Source organism: Balaenoptera ricei, chromosome 18 (genome assembly GCF_028023285.1).
Source record: "Balaenoptera ricei isolate mBalRic1 chromosome 18, mBalRic1.hap2, whole genome shotgun sequence".
Classification (NCBI taxonomy): domain Eukaryota; kingdom Metazoa; phylum Chordata; class Mammalia; order Artiodactyla; family Balaenopteridae; genus Balaenoptera; species Balaenoptera ricei.
The window spans coordinates 7,077,660-7,096,011 of record NC_082656.1 but is presented as its reverse complement, the minus strand read 5'-3'; the positions used below and the strand labels follow the sequence as shown (position 1 = coordinate 7,096,011).

At 47.7% G+C, this 18,352-nt stretch overlaps 1 long non-coding RNA gene across 1 annotated transcript; it reads right to left on the bottom strand.

The window, feature by feature from the left end:
* Positions 1-8,710: 8,710 nt before the first annotated feature.
* On the bottom strand, positions 8,711-17,905 carry LOC132352489 (uncharacterized). The gene is made up of 4 exons (XR_009498741.1): positions 17,828-17,905; positions 16,966-17,106; positions 10,681-10,824; positions 8,711-10,588 (listed from the first exon to the last, which is right to left on the bottom strand). It is a non-coding gene; the product is annotated as an uncharacterized LOC132352489 (long non-coding RNA).
* Between the last annotated feature and the right edge of the window lie 447 nt (positions 17,906-18,352).

Below are 18,352 nucleotides of genomic sequence, written 5' to 3'. Positions count from 1 at the left end.
CCTACTTAAATCTCTACTCGTTTATCTTGGAAGTGCTGGGCAAACCCTGTCCACACCGATCTTGTCATTTTCTCTGACAACCGGCTCTTCCCCTAATGATTCCTACTTCAGTAAGTGACTCTACCCACTTGCTGACACCCGGCATCCTTTGTTTCTCTTTCTCCCTCTCCTCCTGCGTCTTGCTCATTACCAAGCCTTGACCAGTCAGCCTCTTCAGTATCTTTAGAATGACTGACTTTCTTCTCCGCCACTGCCGCTGAGTGTAGGCTACCAGGTACACTCACCTGGGCTCCATCAGTAACCTCCTATCTGGTTTTCTTGCCTCCCGTCTTACTCCTCTGCCATCCCTTCCCTAGGTTATACCAAGAGTGATTTAGGGAAAAAAAAATCAGCCCACCTCAATCTGATCACATAACTACCCTGTTTAAAACTACAGTAACCCTAAGCATTGAGGCGGAGCTCCTTTCTGTGGTTTACAAAGCCACTGGCAACCTGGCACCTGCTTCCAGCTTCTCCCGTGTACTCTGTTCCCACCATATTAAAACTTCCTTTCGTTCTTTAAACGCGCTTACTCTCTCTTCCCTCCTGAGCTTTGTATGCACTGTTCCTTCTCCCTGGAATAGTTCTCTCTCGTGTCTTGATCTGACTGACCCCAGCTCAATCTTCCAGTCTCAGTTTATAAGTCCCACTTCCTTGGCCAGGCTTTTCCTACTCACCCTCACCACTTAACTCTTCTCCTGGGGCACAGTTCCATCACACTTCTCCCTCCCTCTTCCTCTCGAGCATCACGCCGGTAATTATTAGTTTTCATATATATATTCCTTTCTAGGCTGCAGACTTTCATAAGGTCCACACAGTCCTCCACACATAAAAGATGCTCAATAATATTTTTGTCTAATAATTGAAGAACGAATCAACGAATCTCCGGGGTACATAGGAGATGCCCGATAAGAATTGGTTGAATTAATGACTATAAATAAATTTCTGTCTGTTTCAATTGTAATCACCTTACTTCAATTCAAGCCTCTAGCGACTCAAAACTGGAATTTTGCAACGCCCTCCTTACTGGTCTCTCGGCGTCAGCTGACACTGCGTAACTCATCCAGATTCACTGTCTCGAAGCATCACTTTCATCAGGTAACTCCCAGGAAGAAAATTCATTCACAGCTCCCCAAGAAATTCAGAGCAAAGCCCAAACTCCATGGCTACGCCAAACCCTACAGAATGTTTACCATAGGTTCTTTAGATGTTTGTGTGCTAGAGTTAAGGTGTGTGCTAATTGTGTGCTAGCCGATGTCTAACAGCACTGTTTGTTTGCAGAAATGCTGCCCTCATCCCAAGCACCCTACTTACAAATGGATGTTTGGAACCACAGCCTCCTGTTAGGTTGAGGATGCCTTACTTTGAACTACATTGGTTGCTCTTAAAGGTGACCAGTGCGATGTTCCCATACAGTCAGCAAAGATGGGCAGTTGGGCTTCCAATAATCCTTAATTAGAGGTAGTGCTTGCGGGGGCTTACAAGAGTAAGATGCTATGTTTGGCCTATACGTGGAGGACTAACTCTGATGAAGCTTTCAAACCCTAAATGAGATGATTACTTGTTTGTCTGATACTTTTTTAAAAATTAGAAAGCCCGTCATCCCTGGGCACGGGAATACCTCCTTGATATGCAAGATGCTGTCTCTGCAGCCCTTGTGGTACCAACTTGCTGACTCAGCTTATTTAGGTGGGAGGAGGCCTGGCTAGGGATATTTTGTTGGCCCTGGGTGTAATTGTTGGCCTGGGTGTGGACCCTGGCCTGGTGTACAAGTGTCTGGCTGGCCCCAGCACAAACCATGTCTGGGTACTTTCTCTGCCAGGACACACCCCGCTGGAAGCACTCAGGAGGTCTGAGCAATGGGTAAAGCTGGAGACTTTATCTTGGGCATTCGAGCCTTCCTTCTCTGTTCCCTCTCCCTTTAGGCACTCACCATCCAGGCCACCTCCAGCCCTCTCCCTGTCTGACGCAGTCCCATGCATCTGGGAGGCAGGGAGGTGCTGGGTACCAGACGAGAGCTCTGGAGTCGAATCTGGATTGATCTTCATCTCAACTCCACCACTTCATTCACTGTGAGCTTCGGGCAATTTATTTAACCTCTTCAGCCTCGGTTTCCTCCTCTATACAGTGCAGAGAATATTCCTTTTCATAGCTCTTTTGAGGTTCTGGAAGCTTCACCTCAGAGCAGGAGCTGGAGATTCAGAGTCTGAAACCGCAGGCATCATAACCAGGGTGAGGACTGTTGGACACGTGTCCAGATGAATTACTTAATTCCGCCTTGTGGGAAGTCTCAGTGTTGCCTGTAAAAGATTCCCGCCTACAGCATCTTAACGGCATCACCTGGCACCTGCCAAGAGATGTCTGACTGGGCTTCCTCTCGTCCCTTAAGGTGGACCAGCGTTGGAAGTCACACTCGAGCTTATTGTTAACAGTAATAGTAAACATTGTTTCCATTTATTGAGCACCAACTACCCTGGAAGCTGTGCTAAGCACATTCATTAATGCATTATCTTCTTTAATCCTCACAGCAAACCAGTAAGTTAGCTACTGTTATTACCTTCATTTTACAGGTGAGGAAATGGAGGGCAACGGAGCTGACTAGTTTAAGGTTAATTAAGGTCACTGAGCTAGTTAGTTAACTAATATTTGGCGCATGGCAAGCCCAAGCTTGGGATCACTGCACATACTACTTCCTGGTAATTCCACTGCTTGCTCGTTGCTGGGATTTTTTTGTAGTGGAACAGATATTTCTGGACCCGAGATGCCTCTCTAAGATACTCACTCCTGCTGTTCCTTCATGCTCCACCCCCTGTGTGACTTGCTTGGGGACAGTCTCTGCTCTGGACCCTGCCGATCACCCGGGTCAGGTCCTGACTTGCCCTCTTCCCGGTGTTTGTTCTTCCAGCTGGACCTTTCTTAGCTGCCTGAGTCCCGCCTCCAAGATTCTTGCACCTGTGCTCCTCTGCTCAACATTTTTCTATTTGCACTCGTCCTGGCCTCCTTCTCCACGCTCCCGGTCAGCCCAAACTGCCCTCTTCCCTCCCCATCATCCCCAAGTTCCCTGATCATGACCTCACCACTTCCCACCAGAGCAGTATCTCTTTCCCAGTGCAAAACCTGAAGATGTGCTCTTTTGATGAAATAAGGTCTCTGTGCCCAGCAGACAGGGCCATGGAGAGAGAGTGGGGACATGGCACCCAGGTCCAGAGTGTTCATCTCTACCTTTGTCTTTTGTTTAATTATGAGAGGGCATAGTACAGTAGAGAATGGGGACCACCATTTTTGATTACAACTACATAAGAAAACTATGAACACTCGAAGCAGGTGGATCCCATATTTGTTAGTACACCCATCACTTTTATAAATTGAATTTCTGCCTAATTACCATGTGCAATAAGATATTGCAATAAAAATAGTGAATAAAAAATGTGTCCTTGAGTAAAACAGCACATTAGTCTTGTTAGATTAATTTTAATTTTTATTTATGTACAGCCCTAATCTCTACCTCATATAACCTCCTGCTTCCTGGTTAGATATTGATTAACCATATTTATTCAGCCAGAGCTAAAACCAACCAGGTAATGTTGTTCTGAACTAACCAATCGGTGTTTTGCTGGGGAACTTTCCAGAGAGAGTTCATGACCCTGAGAGTGAGTCAGAGGGAGGAGGATTTCTGCTTCTCTACAACCAGAAGGAACGTGCAGAAGTGAAAGTAGAACAGGAAAGGCAGCCCCCCAGACAAAACGCAGAGCGGACGTGTTTTCTGGGTGATTCTGGTCCACACTTCGACTATTATGGGAAGAAATCCTTTTTGAGTCTATTTGAGTCTATGTTATGACTGACAATGGTCAGGTTTGAATTAATTAATTTCATTTGTTAGTGTAGATTTTCCCTGAAGAAATAATAAAAGCCATGCAGCTCAGTGTTTTATTCTAGGATGAGGAACCAGCCTGCGGACACAGCCTCTGATTAGCACAGATGGAAGCCACTCCATCACCAAGTCATCCCTGAAGAGCTCCAGAAAAGGCTGGCCAGCCTTGCCTTCTGATTAGGGGATGCTGAATGGGGTACAGTCCCTGGAAGGGGAGCTCTTTAGCCATGTCGTGGGGAATAGGCACCCTGAAAAGTGTGGGCACGGGGAGGCAGAGAGCTCAGGGAGGCCGGGGAGGGTCTCTTCTACTTCATTCTGTCTCATCAGGCCCCCCGCATGTTTTCTGAGGAGCGTGTAGCCCAGATTAACATCTGCTTCACTTAGCCCACACTTCAGGTATTGATAATAAGTGATACACCAATCCTTCAATCCTCCTTTGTCCTTGGCACCAGCCCTTTGACAAAATAAGAGATTACAGAGGGGTGTGAGGGAAATTAGCCCAACTGCACACTGTCCTCAAATATCTCGTTATTATTTTCCAGCTCTGGTCAAATTTCTAAACTGGAAGGGAGGCAGATGGCTTCCTGAAAGTAAAAATAGATTTAATCCCCTGAAGTTTTGCAGCCTGTTTGAGGGGAAGTAGCTGGATCCAGTGTTTGAAGGATCCTCTCTGAAGATGTCCATGTGGTTTTATGTTGCGTATTGCAGTGAGACAGACAATCAGAAATCTGTGAAATGAAAGCACAGATGCTCCAGAGAGCGGACTCCTGGTAGGTCTGTGGTGAACCTCCAGAGGAAGAACCAGATTGTGGGAAAGTACAAGAGGGTTGGACCCAGACAATCTGTGGTTTGATTTTTGGTCTGGCAATAGTAGTGAACTTTGGCAATTTGCCTTATTTCTCTGAGCCTCTGTGTCCAGACCTGTAAAATGAGCTGTAGTGAAGAGTAAATGAAATAACTTGTATTAGTGATCGATTGCTGCTGCGTAACAAATTACCCCAAAACTTACTAACTTAAAGCAACAACATGTGTTATGTCACAGTTTCTGTGTATCTTCTCAGTTGGGTCCTCTAACTCAAGGTTTCGTAAGAGGACAATCCAGGTGTCAGCCAGGCTGAGGTCATCTGAAGGCTCAGTGGAAGGCGTCACTTCCAAGCTCGCTCACGTGGCTGTTGGCAGGCTGTGGTTTCTTGTGGGCTGTCAGACTGAGGCCCCAGGTCCTCACACCCTGCTGGCTGGGGGCCTCTCTCAGTTCTTTGCCATGTGGGTCTGCCCATAGGGCAGCTCACAACTCAGAAGCTTGCTTCATCAGAGCAAGTCAGGGAGCAGAGTTAGAGGGAGAAAGAAGGAAGTCACGGTTTCTCATAGCCTAATCTTGGAAAGGACATCCCATCACTTCCGCTGTATTCTACTTGTTAAAAGTGAGACACTAGATCTGCATACCTCCCAAAGGAAGAGGTTATGCAGGGTCTGGATACCAGGAGGCGGGATCATTGGGAGACATTTCAGAAGCAGTCTACCCCATGGCGCATACATAAAGTGCCTATCATTGCTTCCCTTGGTTGGTGCTCAGTGAATGCAGCAGCTGATACTGAGCAGGGCCCTGAGGGGCTCCTGGGCACAAAGCCTTTCTGTGTCCCCCATTCCTTTGATTACAGGACATAGCCTTCTTTCAGCCTCCATGAACTTCCCTGAGTTCCAAAGGGCAGATTCAAGCAGTTGCTAATTAGGGAAGGGAGGGGTTGCAAGACCAGGGAGAAACAAACAGTCAAGAGAAACCATAGTGGAGCCTTGGGGCAAGGTCTTGGTTCCCCATCAACGGATATACACAACAATATCTTTGAGCTGTTTTGCAGATACTGAAACCCTCTCCAGGTGGGGGAAGTTATGATTATCAATGGTGTGCTGCCCACAAGCACGTAGACGCCAGACCGGTTGGAACCTGAAGGTTGATGTTGCCGACTCCTACTTACCTCACCACCAACCTATCAGAAGAATGTCCATGAGCCGAACACGCCCTCTTTGAACCATTACTATAAAACTTCTCACTATCCTCTCCAAATGGGGACACATAGTTTTTCGAGGCAGGAGCCCACTGTGTCCCCCTTTGCCTGGCAAAGTAATAAAGCTGTCCTTTTCTACTTCACCCAAAACTCTGTCTCCGAGATTCGAATCAGCGCCAGTGTACAGAGAAGCCGAGCTTTCGGCATCACAGCCTTCTTCCTCTAGCTGTCAGACATCTAGAGCTTTAGTGCTGCAATGACATCCCCACTTGGATAGGGTATAGTCTATGGACCGCGGGCATCGGCCACAAGCCATCCAGAGCTGCACAGATTTTTCAATCTTCCCTGAGGTGGAACCCCCTCCCCACACTGCAGCCTTCCGTTGGGGGAGAGGAGTGAGCCTAGAACAGGACGCAGGGCTGCCCCGAGGCGAGCAGGTCCTTATTAGGTAACTCCTGCTGTAGCCCAAGGAGACCAGAGACAGATTTCCTCCAAGTGCTTACTGAGCTCCTACTTCGTGCTGGGAGGTGACAGGGAAAAAACAGACCGAAGTTCTGGCTCACACGGAGCTCAGGCTTTAGTGAGGACAGATAGAAAATAAAAAAGATAAATAATATAATTCGATGTATTATATTCAATGGGAAAATCACGATGTTACAAATCTATCAAAACCTCCAGTCAGTTTCCTAATGCGTAACCCAACTCAGCTAACACCCATAGAGTACATAATTATGAATGCTTAAATCATCACTTCTTGGTCCCTAACCAATTAATAAGGTTGCTGACAGTCACCTGTGTGCAGTGACACACATGGTTTGCATGCCATGTCACAAGCATTACCTTTAAGGTGAGTCATGGCAAATAAATAAGGCAAATGTCAGTCATGAACCATTTGTAGACAAAAACACAGATAATATTTACAGTAAATTTTTATTTTTCCAGTAAAAAGCACAAAGCAATTTCCTAAAATGAACTGTTATTCCCCAAGTGAAGAATTTTGAGGCTGGAGGGGTGGAGAAACGTCTAGATGCACAGCCCTTTGCTGTCACCCAGAAAGCCTTTCAAAACACCTACACATGCCTCCAACGTTCTACCGACCGTATCTGGACTCTAATTCAAGATTCTACTGTGCATCATTTTATTAAAGACGTCACGCTGAGCCAGTGGGATGGAAGTATACGTTTTTCCTATATAAGCGTCAGCTGAAGAAAATGTTGCTTTTGAGATGTGTATATTCTTTGAAGTTAGGGAATTAAAAACCAGAGGGATCCTACCGTTAGAATATGAACTTAGAGGGATGTCCTGAGCAGCAGATGGGGAGATATTCGATGGAGAAAAATAAAGCAAAGGCGGGGTAGTCAACTGCCATTTGACATAGTGGGTCAGCAAAGAGGAGGGGTATTTGCAAAGCCCTGAGGCGGAGGGTATCGGTGGCAATCAAGGTGCAGAGGTTCTTCAGTTCCCCAAAGACAGCCCACTGGCAACCTCCCGTGGAACTGAAACTGAAATCATAGCATTGCCCGTGGCGTCCACATGCAAACCTGTACCATGGAACCCCAAGTACCCTGTTCAGTGCTTTGTTCACAGGGTTCATCCTGTCAGCTCAGCAATCCCGTGAGGGATTGACCTCCCATGAGGTCACTATTATTATTTTAATTATTTTGAGATCCATGTTGCATATATCAACAGCTCATTCCTTTTTTCTTTCTTTCTTCCTTTTGGCCACGCGGCACAGCATGCACAATCTTAGTTCCCCAAATGGGGATCAAACCTGTGCCCCGTGCAGTGGAAGCCCTGAGTCTTAACCACTGCACCACCCGGGAAGTCCCGAGGTCATTATTTTTATCCCCATTTTACAGATGAGGAAATGGAGGCCCAGTGGGTAAGTAGTTTACCCAGGGTCACAAAGCTAATCAGTTTACTGAAAGGGATTCAAACCCTGGACTTTCTGATACCGGAGCCAACATTCTTCACACTGTTCTCTCTAGACTATGTCACCAGCATCCACCATGAATATCATGACTGTTTCATGGGTTAGACAAGGTCAGGGCTAGGGCTAGGGTCAGTGGTCAGGTGTTTTCTACCTGACAGGCCCATGTGGAATCCCCCAGGGGCAGAGAATGAGCTTGTTTGGCAGGAAGGGTCTTGGGGGTTCAGGGAAAGGGGGTGAGTAGTGGGGGCGGAGCTGGAGATGGGGGTGGGAATATTTCCTGCCTGTTGGGAGCCCAGGGCCAGACCGCCCTCTGACTTCCCCACTGGGTGGTCCACACCCCCTGCGTCAAGTACTCATTGGATTTAGCTTGGCAATGATTTAAATTAATAGTGTAAAGATTCGCTAAATGAATCCAGCCACCAACACTCAGACGTCTCAGTAAAGATCCATCGCTTGGGAGTTAGTGCTGAAAAAAAGCCATTTTACAAGAAATGGCTCCACTAATGCTGTAAAAGAAAATGGGAAAGAAGAGGGGGGCCGTACAGCCTTTCTTCCCCGCCCCCCTTTTGCAATGACAGGGTGACTCCAAACCAATGTGGAAGATAAAATCACAGCTAGTTTTTTTTCTAATGCTGAAATACGGGGAAATCTTTAATTTTTACCAGTCCTGGGGGCTGGAGGTATGAAATTTTGCTAAATAGGATGTCCCCACCAAGCACATTTTATTAGCTCCACTCACTGACGGTGCTTTCAATTTTTAAAGCAGTTGCTTTAAAAAGCCTCTGGGGGGATGCAAAGGAATCCCAGTTAATCCCATAATAATAACAACCAGCAGCTAAAACGCTGTTGTAACAATAATGACCAACTTACAGGCTTTAGGATGGATTGTGAGGAGGATTTCCTGACAAGGAGTATTAAGGATTCATCTCAGGCTCTCTCCCCTTCCTTAGCAAGGCTCATCTTTCTTGGCGGGCTTTGCTGAGCTTGCCTAAAGGCAGAGATAGATGAGGTAACCTCTCAGCCTCCTTCTCCGTCATGCGAGTCTGAAAACATCCCTGGCCACCTATCCCAGTGGGAACTGCCTTTCCCATTCTGGACCGAGTGCGTGAAAATTCAACCAAGTGCGTTCAGCAAGCATGCACTGGGTAGCCGTCATTTGCAAAGCCCGGGGAAGTTTTGGAGCAGGAGAGGGTGAAAACGGGGCATTGACTCTAACCTTAAAGAACTGATATCTAATTTGAGACAAGGTTGTTCATGGGAACCTGAGGCCAAACGAAATAGGCAATAAGTTGGAGGTTGCAGCAAAGGGTGGAGGGGGTTTGGAAGAAGAAATCATTTATGATGGGTCAGCAATGGATAAACGATCCCAGAAGAGGTGGCAACTGGGATCACTTTTTTTTTTTTTAAAGCATTTAAAAAATTATTTATTTATTTATTTATTTATTTTTGGCTGTGTTGGGTCTTCGTTTCTGTGCGAGGGCTTTCTCTAGTTGCGGCAAGTGGGGGCCACTCTTCATCGCGGTGCGCGGGCCTCTCACTATCGCGGCCTCTCTTGTTGCGGAGCACAGGCTCCAGATGCGCAGGCTCAGTAATTGTGGCTCACGGGCTTAGTCGCTCCGCGGCATGTGGGATCTTCCCAGACCAGGGCTCGAACCCGTGTCCTCTGCATTGGCAGGCAGATTCTCAACCCCTGCGCCACCAGGGAAGCCCTGGGATCACTTTTTAAAGATGAATGGGATTTTGGTAACTGGAAAAGAGGAAAAAGACCCAAGGCTGAGGAAACAGCATGAGCAGAGACACAGCCATGTGGCCATGTGGGTTTGTTTGGGCTCTTTCTGGAAGCAAAGTAGAGCAAGGAGAGATGTGGCAGGGAGATGGCACTGGGAGAGTAAACAGCTGGAACAGACAGACCTGAAGGCCGCACCCAAGAGTTTGGTCTTTATCCCATAGACAGTGGTGAGCTTTTGAAAGGAGGGAATGAGCTAAATTTTAGGAAACAACTGAAATTAAAAAGAAAAATTAAAAAGAAAAAAACCTTTTAGGTGCCTATTACATTTTGTCCACAAGGTCAAAGGGATCTTGCCTTGTCACCCAGCTCAGGAAGAGAGTTCCAACATGGGAAACTTCTCACCTAGATCCCAAATGCTATATTGTCATTTTGGTCCTTTGATAGTGCGGAAGCAAGGCATTCCCTGGCACTTTCCAAGGAGGTTCCATTCATAAGTGGTCATGTGACAGTATTGAAAACAGAGGTCTGACTTTTAGACCTGTCGCTTGTGAAAGGCTTCTGCGTGATTTGGCTTGGCCTCTGGTTTCCAGCTTTATATCTGTTGACTTCACCAAGGTTGCAGGTATCCTGAGAAAGCCAGGGTCGGCTGAAGCTGCCTGCAGCTGGGCAGAAAGAAGACGACGTTTCTGGGGCCACGTGGGGAGGGTGGTCTGTGCCGTCCTGGCCAGGAGACAACATTCCTCCATCATTTCCACGAGCAATGGTTTCTGTGTCATTGGTTTTAAATACGGACTGAGTCCTATTTGCAAGGCCTTTGGAGCCCATTTCATTTCTTTTGATTTCTTTTCGTTTTTAACCGACCTTGTACTCCACTTCCTGGACCATTCTGCACAGACAGCATCCTGCGTCGTTATTGAATACATGGCACCTGCACTCATCCTGGGCAATAGCCTGGGGTGGTTGGCATTGAAGGTGGGAAATTCCTTCTCCCATCTCGGGCAGCTATCTCTTCCCTTCAATGGACGTGGAAACAAAGTAAAAATCATCCTCTCAGCCCACCTCCCACCAATCCACTGCTTCATAGATTTTTTCAACAAATACTTACCAAGCATCTGTTGTGTCGGATGCAGCATCAGAGACTCCGTGGACTTTGCTGTTGATGTTAGGACTTGTATGACGACTCGGGGCAACTTCCTTGACCTTTCCAGCTTCCGTTTCCTTTCCATATAATAAGATCAGGGCAATAGACCTGGAAAGACAGGTGTGATGGTACAATGACATATATGTGGACTGCTTTGTAAACAATACATTATTAATAATAAGAGACAATCAATAAATTTAGTAACATATTGGAGTTTAGTAACTCCTAGTTCTATAAGACACATCTCTCGCTATATACCATCAAAAACATCCCCAAACCCACCAAGCATACAGCCTGACGCTCCGTAAAGGTTGGTTGAACTGAACTGAAAGAACTGTCGATGTCATTTGCCACAGACTGCAGGGGACAGTGGGGGTGGGGTGTAGGGGAGACAGCCCCTCCTGAGCCCCGAGCCATGGCGTTGAGCTTATGAGGGACCACAGGATGGTGTGGTCTTAGAAGCCGTAATAGATCAAGCCAGCAATGTTCTGACTTCATAGTGAATCTGAATTCAAATGAAATAAAGTTTCTACACAGATTCATTCGAATCCAATTTATTTCACTTTGGTACATTTCGAACTCAATTTGTTATATACAACTCACTCCATGGCAAGGAAATTCTTTATAACTCTTATTGCCCATATAAGATTTCTATCTCTGTAGATAATACAAGAAAAAACCCCCAAAGATTGAGCATAAGATTTTCATAAATATTGGAGACAGTTTATCATTAAACTGACCAAAAGAGAACCCTTGTGAGCAATATATAAATAAATCATTAACAATTTGTTTGTGTTTCTCTTCATTTGTTTAAACTGTATGGAAATTATATATACTCAAAGGAAAAGTATTGGAAACTGGTTGAAAGCTTTTACAAAATATTTAGAACAAATTGTAATTTAAAATGCTCAGGAGGTATTCAATGACGGGAAACCAAGGCAAAGACCCTATAAAGTCTAGTCAAAGGTATCCTTCACATTCTTCAGGGAGGATCACTGGGAGAATTGAACACCCTTCCCGTTGATAGGAATGGATTCCTTGCTGGAATGGACTGCCACATCTTTTAACCCCATACTTGATCACTTTTTCTAAAGACATTATACTAAACCAAAGTAGTGTAGAAAGACAGTGTTCAGGGACAGTGCCCAGGTAGCCTCTATTCCCAGTTAAACCATATTATATAAAAGATGTTTTCAAAAACTCAGGGGAATGTAGTGGATGATTATTTATTGGCTATGAAATCAGAATGCCTGAGTATGAAAACCATCACTGACACTTCCTAGCTGTGTGACCTGGGGCAAGTGGCTTAACCTCTCTGAGCCTCAGAGAGTCTCAGTCTAAAAATGTAGGTGATCATAATACCCAAATCATGGTTGTAGAGGATTAAATGAGTTAAACCACACAGAACATTTAGAATAGTGCCTGGCAAATTGATCAATTGATTAATAAGTAGGTTAAGAACGAGATAGATGCTGTAACAAAGAGCTTTCATACGATGCATGCTATTCAGAGAGATAAGGAAATCATCTTCCTTAAATATATCTATAATAGAATTGGTTCCCATTATAGACGTCCAACTCAATAGAGATGAGATTCTTCTAGAGGAGAAAATATCGTGAGAGGCCACAAAAGAGTTCCCTAAAGGGTAAGTGAATGAGTAATAAATACGGCCACGTGCACCACTATCATGAGTCCAAGCTCCCCTGAGACTTTGGTGGAGCTGAGGATGCCCTCTGACCAGGAAAGAGCTTTAAATCGTCCAGACGAAACAGATCCTTGACAGAGCGTAGTCCGTTGTGATCAGCCTTCACTGTCTTTGCTGTTCATGGGGCTGTCTTAACACGTAAGACAGTGATGGGAACGCTGTCTGGTTGGAGCGGAGGGGAGGGGGGGCGTGGCTTTACGGGCACCTGGAGGGACACTGGGGGAACCCGACCCAATTCGTCCCGTGAGTGAGTTCACTTCCTGTAGCAGAGAGTAAGAGCCTGGAGTCTCCTCCCGGGATGACTGTCGGATAGTGTCCCTTCCACCACCTGCCCTGAAACCCTCCAATTCCGGGACATGTTTATTCATTACCTCTACATGTGCAATTCTTTCCTAGGCAGTAATGCAAAAGGAGTTACCCAAAGGGATCCTTGCTCGAAAAGCATCTCTGCTCTTCCACAGGGAATGTGCAGCGTGCTTAGGAAGTTTCCCGTCACGGACGTGGTTCATTCCTCCTCCAAATCCGCCGTCTCTCCGACGGGCTACGCTCAGCAGCTCTCAGCTCTCGTGGGGGCCGGAGAAAGGTCCGCGGGCCGGTCCACTTCGGCAGCCTTCACCCCTCCTCCGCCCTCCGGCTCTGCGGCCGCTGTCCCTCTTCCTCTTTCTAGCCTGCTCCAGCTTCAGAAGGGAAGCGATCCCCTCTCCAGGTGCATTTGAAGGCCATCGTCAGCATTCCAGAGAAACATCGTGTGGCCTCCACCTGCCAGGAAGCCCGAGGATGTTTCCAAAGATTGCGCAGCTATTCCCAAGGCTGGAACGGGGAGCTCCAGCTACAAACTGACTGCGTTACACCGTCACACGGTTTGGCCGAGTGACACGCCGCAGCCGTCATAGTCAAGAATTCCACCGCCCTTCCTGTTGAAGGCCCTTCTCGTCCCCTCTGCGTTCTGTTCTTTTGCTTTAAGACACCACTGACTCCCCTGTGGTTACCAGACATTCACACACATGATTCATCCGCGCATCACCCGGTCCGTGTTCATTTAACAAACATCCGTTGGTGACCTACCTGCTCAGCTTGGGAATCAACAAGGAATCAGGCAGAGCCCCCCCGCCCCCCGGGGCGCTCACAGTTTGTGGCTTTATTGTTAAGTTGGAGGGTGGGTGAGGACAAAAGAGGGCACGTTAAAAGGATTCATGGGAGGCAAGTTTAAGGAGGAGACTCTTCACTGAGGGTGGGCGGGCTTACGGGGACCAGTGAGGGATACTCAGGCACTAGGGCAGTAACAGGAGAAGCCGTTACTGCCGCAGCCCGAAGGGGCAAGAGAGGAAGTAGTAGAGCCCACGAGAGAATTCTGCTGAGAGGGTCACCCTATAGGAGCTGGACCCGGAAGAGGATCCAGCCTCTATCAGAATCTCATCTGGCGGGGGGAGGGGGGAGGGCGAGGGGGTGCGTTTGACAAATGCCTTGACCTCTTCTCCCCTCCCACCTCTGGTCTCCCAGGGCTGAACCCACTTGGTAGCCAGAGGGCCAGAGCACCCATAGGCTGCAGACCTCAGGGATCGCATCCAGGCACGGAGCAGCAGGGAAAGGGGGAGAATGGAGCGGGGGGCAATGAGAGGGGGCAACCCGGTGCCCCTGTGTGTCCCCTGGGCGGTGGGATGGGGTGAAAGGATTGAACATGCTCACGCTGGAGTCCCAGCCCCTGTGCCCAGAGCACAGAGTGGGGGGCTCGGTGTGTCCCGCCTGCCGGCCACCACTGCCAGAGACTGCCCTCCTACTGATGGCGGGCTGCTGGGGTCTGGACCCTCCGTGACGGTCTGCAGACAGGCCCGTTTATTACTCCAGGAGCCAAAATGAGGCAGCCGTGGTGCAGTCACCTGGCGGTCGGGAGAGTCTGAACAAAGGTCCACAGGAGCTGTCTCACAATCACACACAAAATATGACACGGTCTTTGTTCTCGAGCAATTTATAAACTCACTTGGGAGAGCAAACCTAGACAGAAAAATATGAAACAATGACAGTGAAGGCAGTGGAAATAAAAAGCAGTCAAGGCGGAGGCCCAGGAGCAAGCAGGTTACTAGTGACAAACGCAGCCTGTTCTCTGCCTCGTGGGCAGGGGGGGCGGACACCAGTGCACAGCGGCTCAGCCTCGCATGCTGCCCTCGGTGCCGGCCACCCTTGGTACAGGCACGTGTGCACACACACACACACACACAAATGCACACATACGCGCACACATGCACACTCTAGAGGCACATGCGCGTGCACAGGCGTGCATGCAGACACACAAGCACACACACACGTACACACATGCACAACACAAAATCTGTTTCCGCTGCTACATGGTCACTCCTGGCAGTTTCCTTTATCAGCTTTGCTGAAATGCACCCATGGAAACAGGAGGAAGAGATGCAGAAGTGATGGAAGATTGATAGATTGGCATTGTTGCTGGTGGTGGGGCTCCTTTTACAGCAGCCATGTCCCTTTTGGGTTCTGGGTTATCTTAGAAGAAAACAAAGGTCTGTCTGCCTTGCTGGATTCATGATAATTTTATTGGTATCATGATATCCAGCTGAACACCATAGGAATCAGGGAACTAGAGCGTGGATGATTCCGGCCTAACTCCAAAATGGGCATCCTGAAGGAGGCTTATACGCCTCCATCTAGTGATTTCCTCCCAGTTTCTGCCACCCCAGCACCCTAGGGACCACCTTCCCGTGACGGGGGGTGCAGAGTCCCATCAACAGGGGAGGGAGCAATTGGCTTGCCACCACTCTCCTTTCTCTGGGGGGTGTTTGCCTCTGGTAATCCCTTCCCATCTCTTCCTGACATTCGGTTCAGCATCTTGGTACCTGGGCTTCTCCCTGACTCTAGTATTCCCGCCATGAGGCAGGTGTTAAAATGACACAGGTACTGCATGTCAGGAGCGATGGTTAAATATTCTAAGACAAGGAGATTGCAGGCGTCGTTGTGTGGGTCTTTCTGGCTGTTAAGGAAATGCGGGAGCCTTGGAGAATGACGGGGAAGAAACAGTCACTGGAGCAGCTTCAACACCAAGCCCAGAACAAAAGACAGCTGGAGGGTTCTCCCTTTTGCAGGGATGTCACGGGTGCTATTGCTGCCTTGCAGCGGTCGAACTAGGGGAACGATCCTGGCATTTTGAAAAATGGTTTTCTTTGTGAAGATGCCTGAGGCTCCACCACATTTCCCCAAACGGCACCTTTCGTTGGGCCCATGTAAAACCCAGAAGAGCGGCACTCAGAAGTGCAGCCGAACTCACAAATCATGGGTCAAACTGCCAGCTCTCTGCCGTGTGATTCCTTGTGTGCATTCGTTTTCCAGCTGCAAAAACAGATCCTCAGTCCCTGGTCTATGAAATATGTGCACAGGCCTATTAGTAGGTGAGACCTCATTTGGAGACCGGAGAGGTTAGCTCCACGCGAGACCCCATCCCATCCTCTGGAATGTCTCCGCTTTCCATCATCCTGCCCACCTTGCTTTCTTCCTGATCTTATTTACACGCATGCCTTTCTCCTAACTTCCTCTGAGCCTCACAAAGTGTGTAACTTTGCGAACAACACCTGGGGAGGCCCGTCATATGTGCTTGATAAGGAGGAAGTGCCTGGTCACGTGGCAAAGGGATCCAGTGTTAACGGTCACCTCCGGCCTGGCCGACCCTGTTTTGTCCTCTATTCCAGGGCATCCTCCAGAATTACAGGTGGTCGGTACCTACTGCTGAACATACAGCTTCCCGAGAACCTTCCAGGGATCTGCCTTCTCCCCATCGGTGCCACCTTAGGTCCCTAGGCCCCTTGACTCAACGCTTTAGCATTTAAACTGGCACAAGATGTAACCAGAGGCTCCCAGAAGAAGGCCTCTGGGAAGGCCACCCCCCTCTAGTTCACCGACCTTAGCTACTATGTTAATAAAAATGATTCATGTCCCAAAGCCCTTGGGAATTACCTGGGTCACACCTGGCTACGTTGTCACCAAACCCCGCAGTGCATTGCATGTCACAGTGAGGGAAATCACCGCCACTGGCCACTCGCACACCAAAAAGACTCCCCCGGCAGGCTGGACCATTTGTTCGTCCTCTCAGCCTGACACTGAGTGGGAGACGACAGCTACCTCTCTTTCTGCAAGACCCAGTTTTCCAAAACTCCACCCACTTGCCCAAGAAAGCAGGAGAAACTGAGGAGGCAGAGGGATGTGATGCCAACATATAAAATACAAAGAATTGTAAGCACACATTCCCGTTTTGGACGAGATGTCCAGAAAGCCTTCTTCAGTTATGGAAATTCCTTTAAAATAAACAAAAACCAGTGGGTCGCAGTCTTTTGTATGTTCTTGCTGTTCTTTTTTCTCCTTTTCATTTTCACCATAAGAATCCATAACCAGACTAAAGAACAAGTCTTCCTACCTAATATAAAGGCAGTAGAACTACTGGTGATATTAATAATACTTTACATTTATAGAGCATTTTTCACCATTAAAGCCCTTTATAAGTATTAACTAATTAATCCCCTTAGCAACAAAGTACTTACTTGGTTGGCTTCTAGGCATATAATTCAGTAGTGGCCTGAATTATACATCTCTCTGTCGAGCGATTTGCCATCTTTTTCAAATACACAACATTGGTTGAGATGCTTTTTCTGTCCAATTCTGAAGTCAAATTTTAAAAATCACTATAAAAGAAAGGAGGGGAAAAAAAGAATTCTAGCTACAGCCAATGTATCCCAGTTGTCAGCTCGCCTGTGCTAAAGGCAGAAAAATGTTTTCAGCACTGACTCTCATCTAAGGCTTGCTGGGTATCAACCATGCCCTAGATGCTATCATCTCTGATGGCTCACATAGAAAATTCCAGAAACAAGCATCCTTGATTCTATTTATGCGTATTTAAAAATAAAACCGACATCAATACTGATATCGCTCTGGGCTGTTATTGCCTCAGGTGTTTTTCCTCTTTCCTCTTTGAGGTTTGAATCAATAGACCAGCAAAGACAATGGGCAAAATGCTCCCTCCCTTCTCTTCCCTACCCTTCCTCTGCACCTTCCCCTTCCACTCCTGCACCTGTGGGTTCATTCTGTGGTAGCCTCACTATTGAGCACATTTTCTGGCACATAGCAGATGCTCAATAAAGGCTGACAAATGAGCCTTGGAGAACGCGACGAGCTCGGTGTTGAACAAAGCACAAAGCACAAAGCCAGCCCAAGCCACTCCTTCCCAAGGAATCCCCAGTGGTCGCTACAACTGGAGATGTGATAAACCAGGCTTCACAGGGTCTAGGGGCCCGTCCTATTTTAACCCAGAAGCTGGGATTGGCAGCCTGTGAGCAGAAGCTGATTCCATCAGATGCTGCAAAGGAAAAAAAAAAAAAAAAAAAGAAAGGCCATAACAGTCCTTACCCAAAACAAGGCACAAGGCAATCAATGGGTCCAGCCTTGCTCGCTTCCAGAGATGCCCCTAGGCTGCGTTTTGCTCTCCTCTGAGGCCCTCTCCCTTTTTTTCTCGCTCCAAGGCTCTCTTTGATTTTTATCTTAAGCAGACTTTGTTTTAGCGCAGTTGGCTGGGCAGTGACTTACCCTGTGTGTTTTGTCGGGCCCCAGACTCCCCTGAGAAGTCCCTGATTTTAGAACAGACCCAGAATTTAGAATTGCCAAGGATTCCAGCCATTCTAGGCTCTGGAGCTGCACAGACTGGCCTGAAGCCACCTGGACCTTCCTCCAACTGCCCACCAGGAAAAACTCCAAGACGAACCAACCCCTGGGACTTCTCCCACTGAGATCGTTCTGGGGGGACCCTAAGACATCTGAGAGTTTCAAAGAGTCTGTGGAATTCAGATCTGTCTCAGAGCCGACCCAGCTGCCAACTGCCAGGGCCAGGGGGATACAGTTCACTTCCCCCTCAGGGCCAAGTCCTCCAGCATGTCG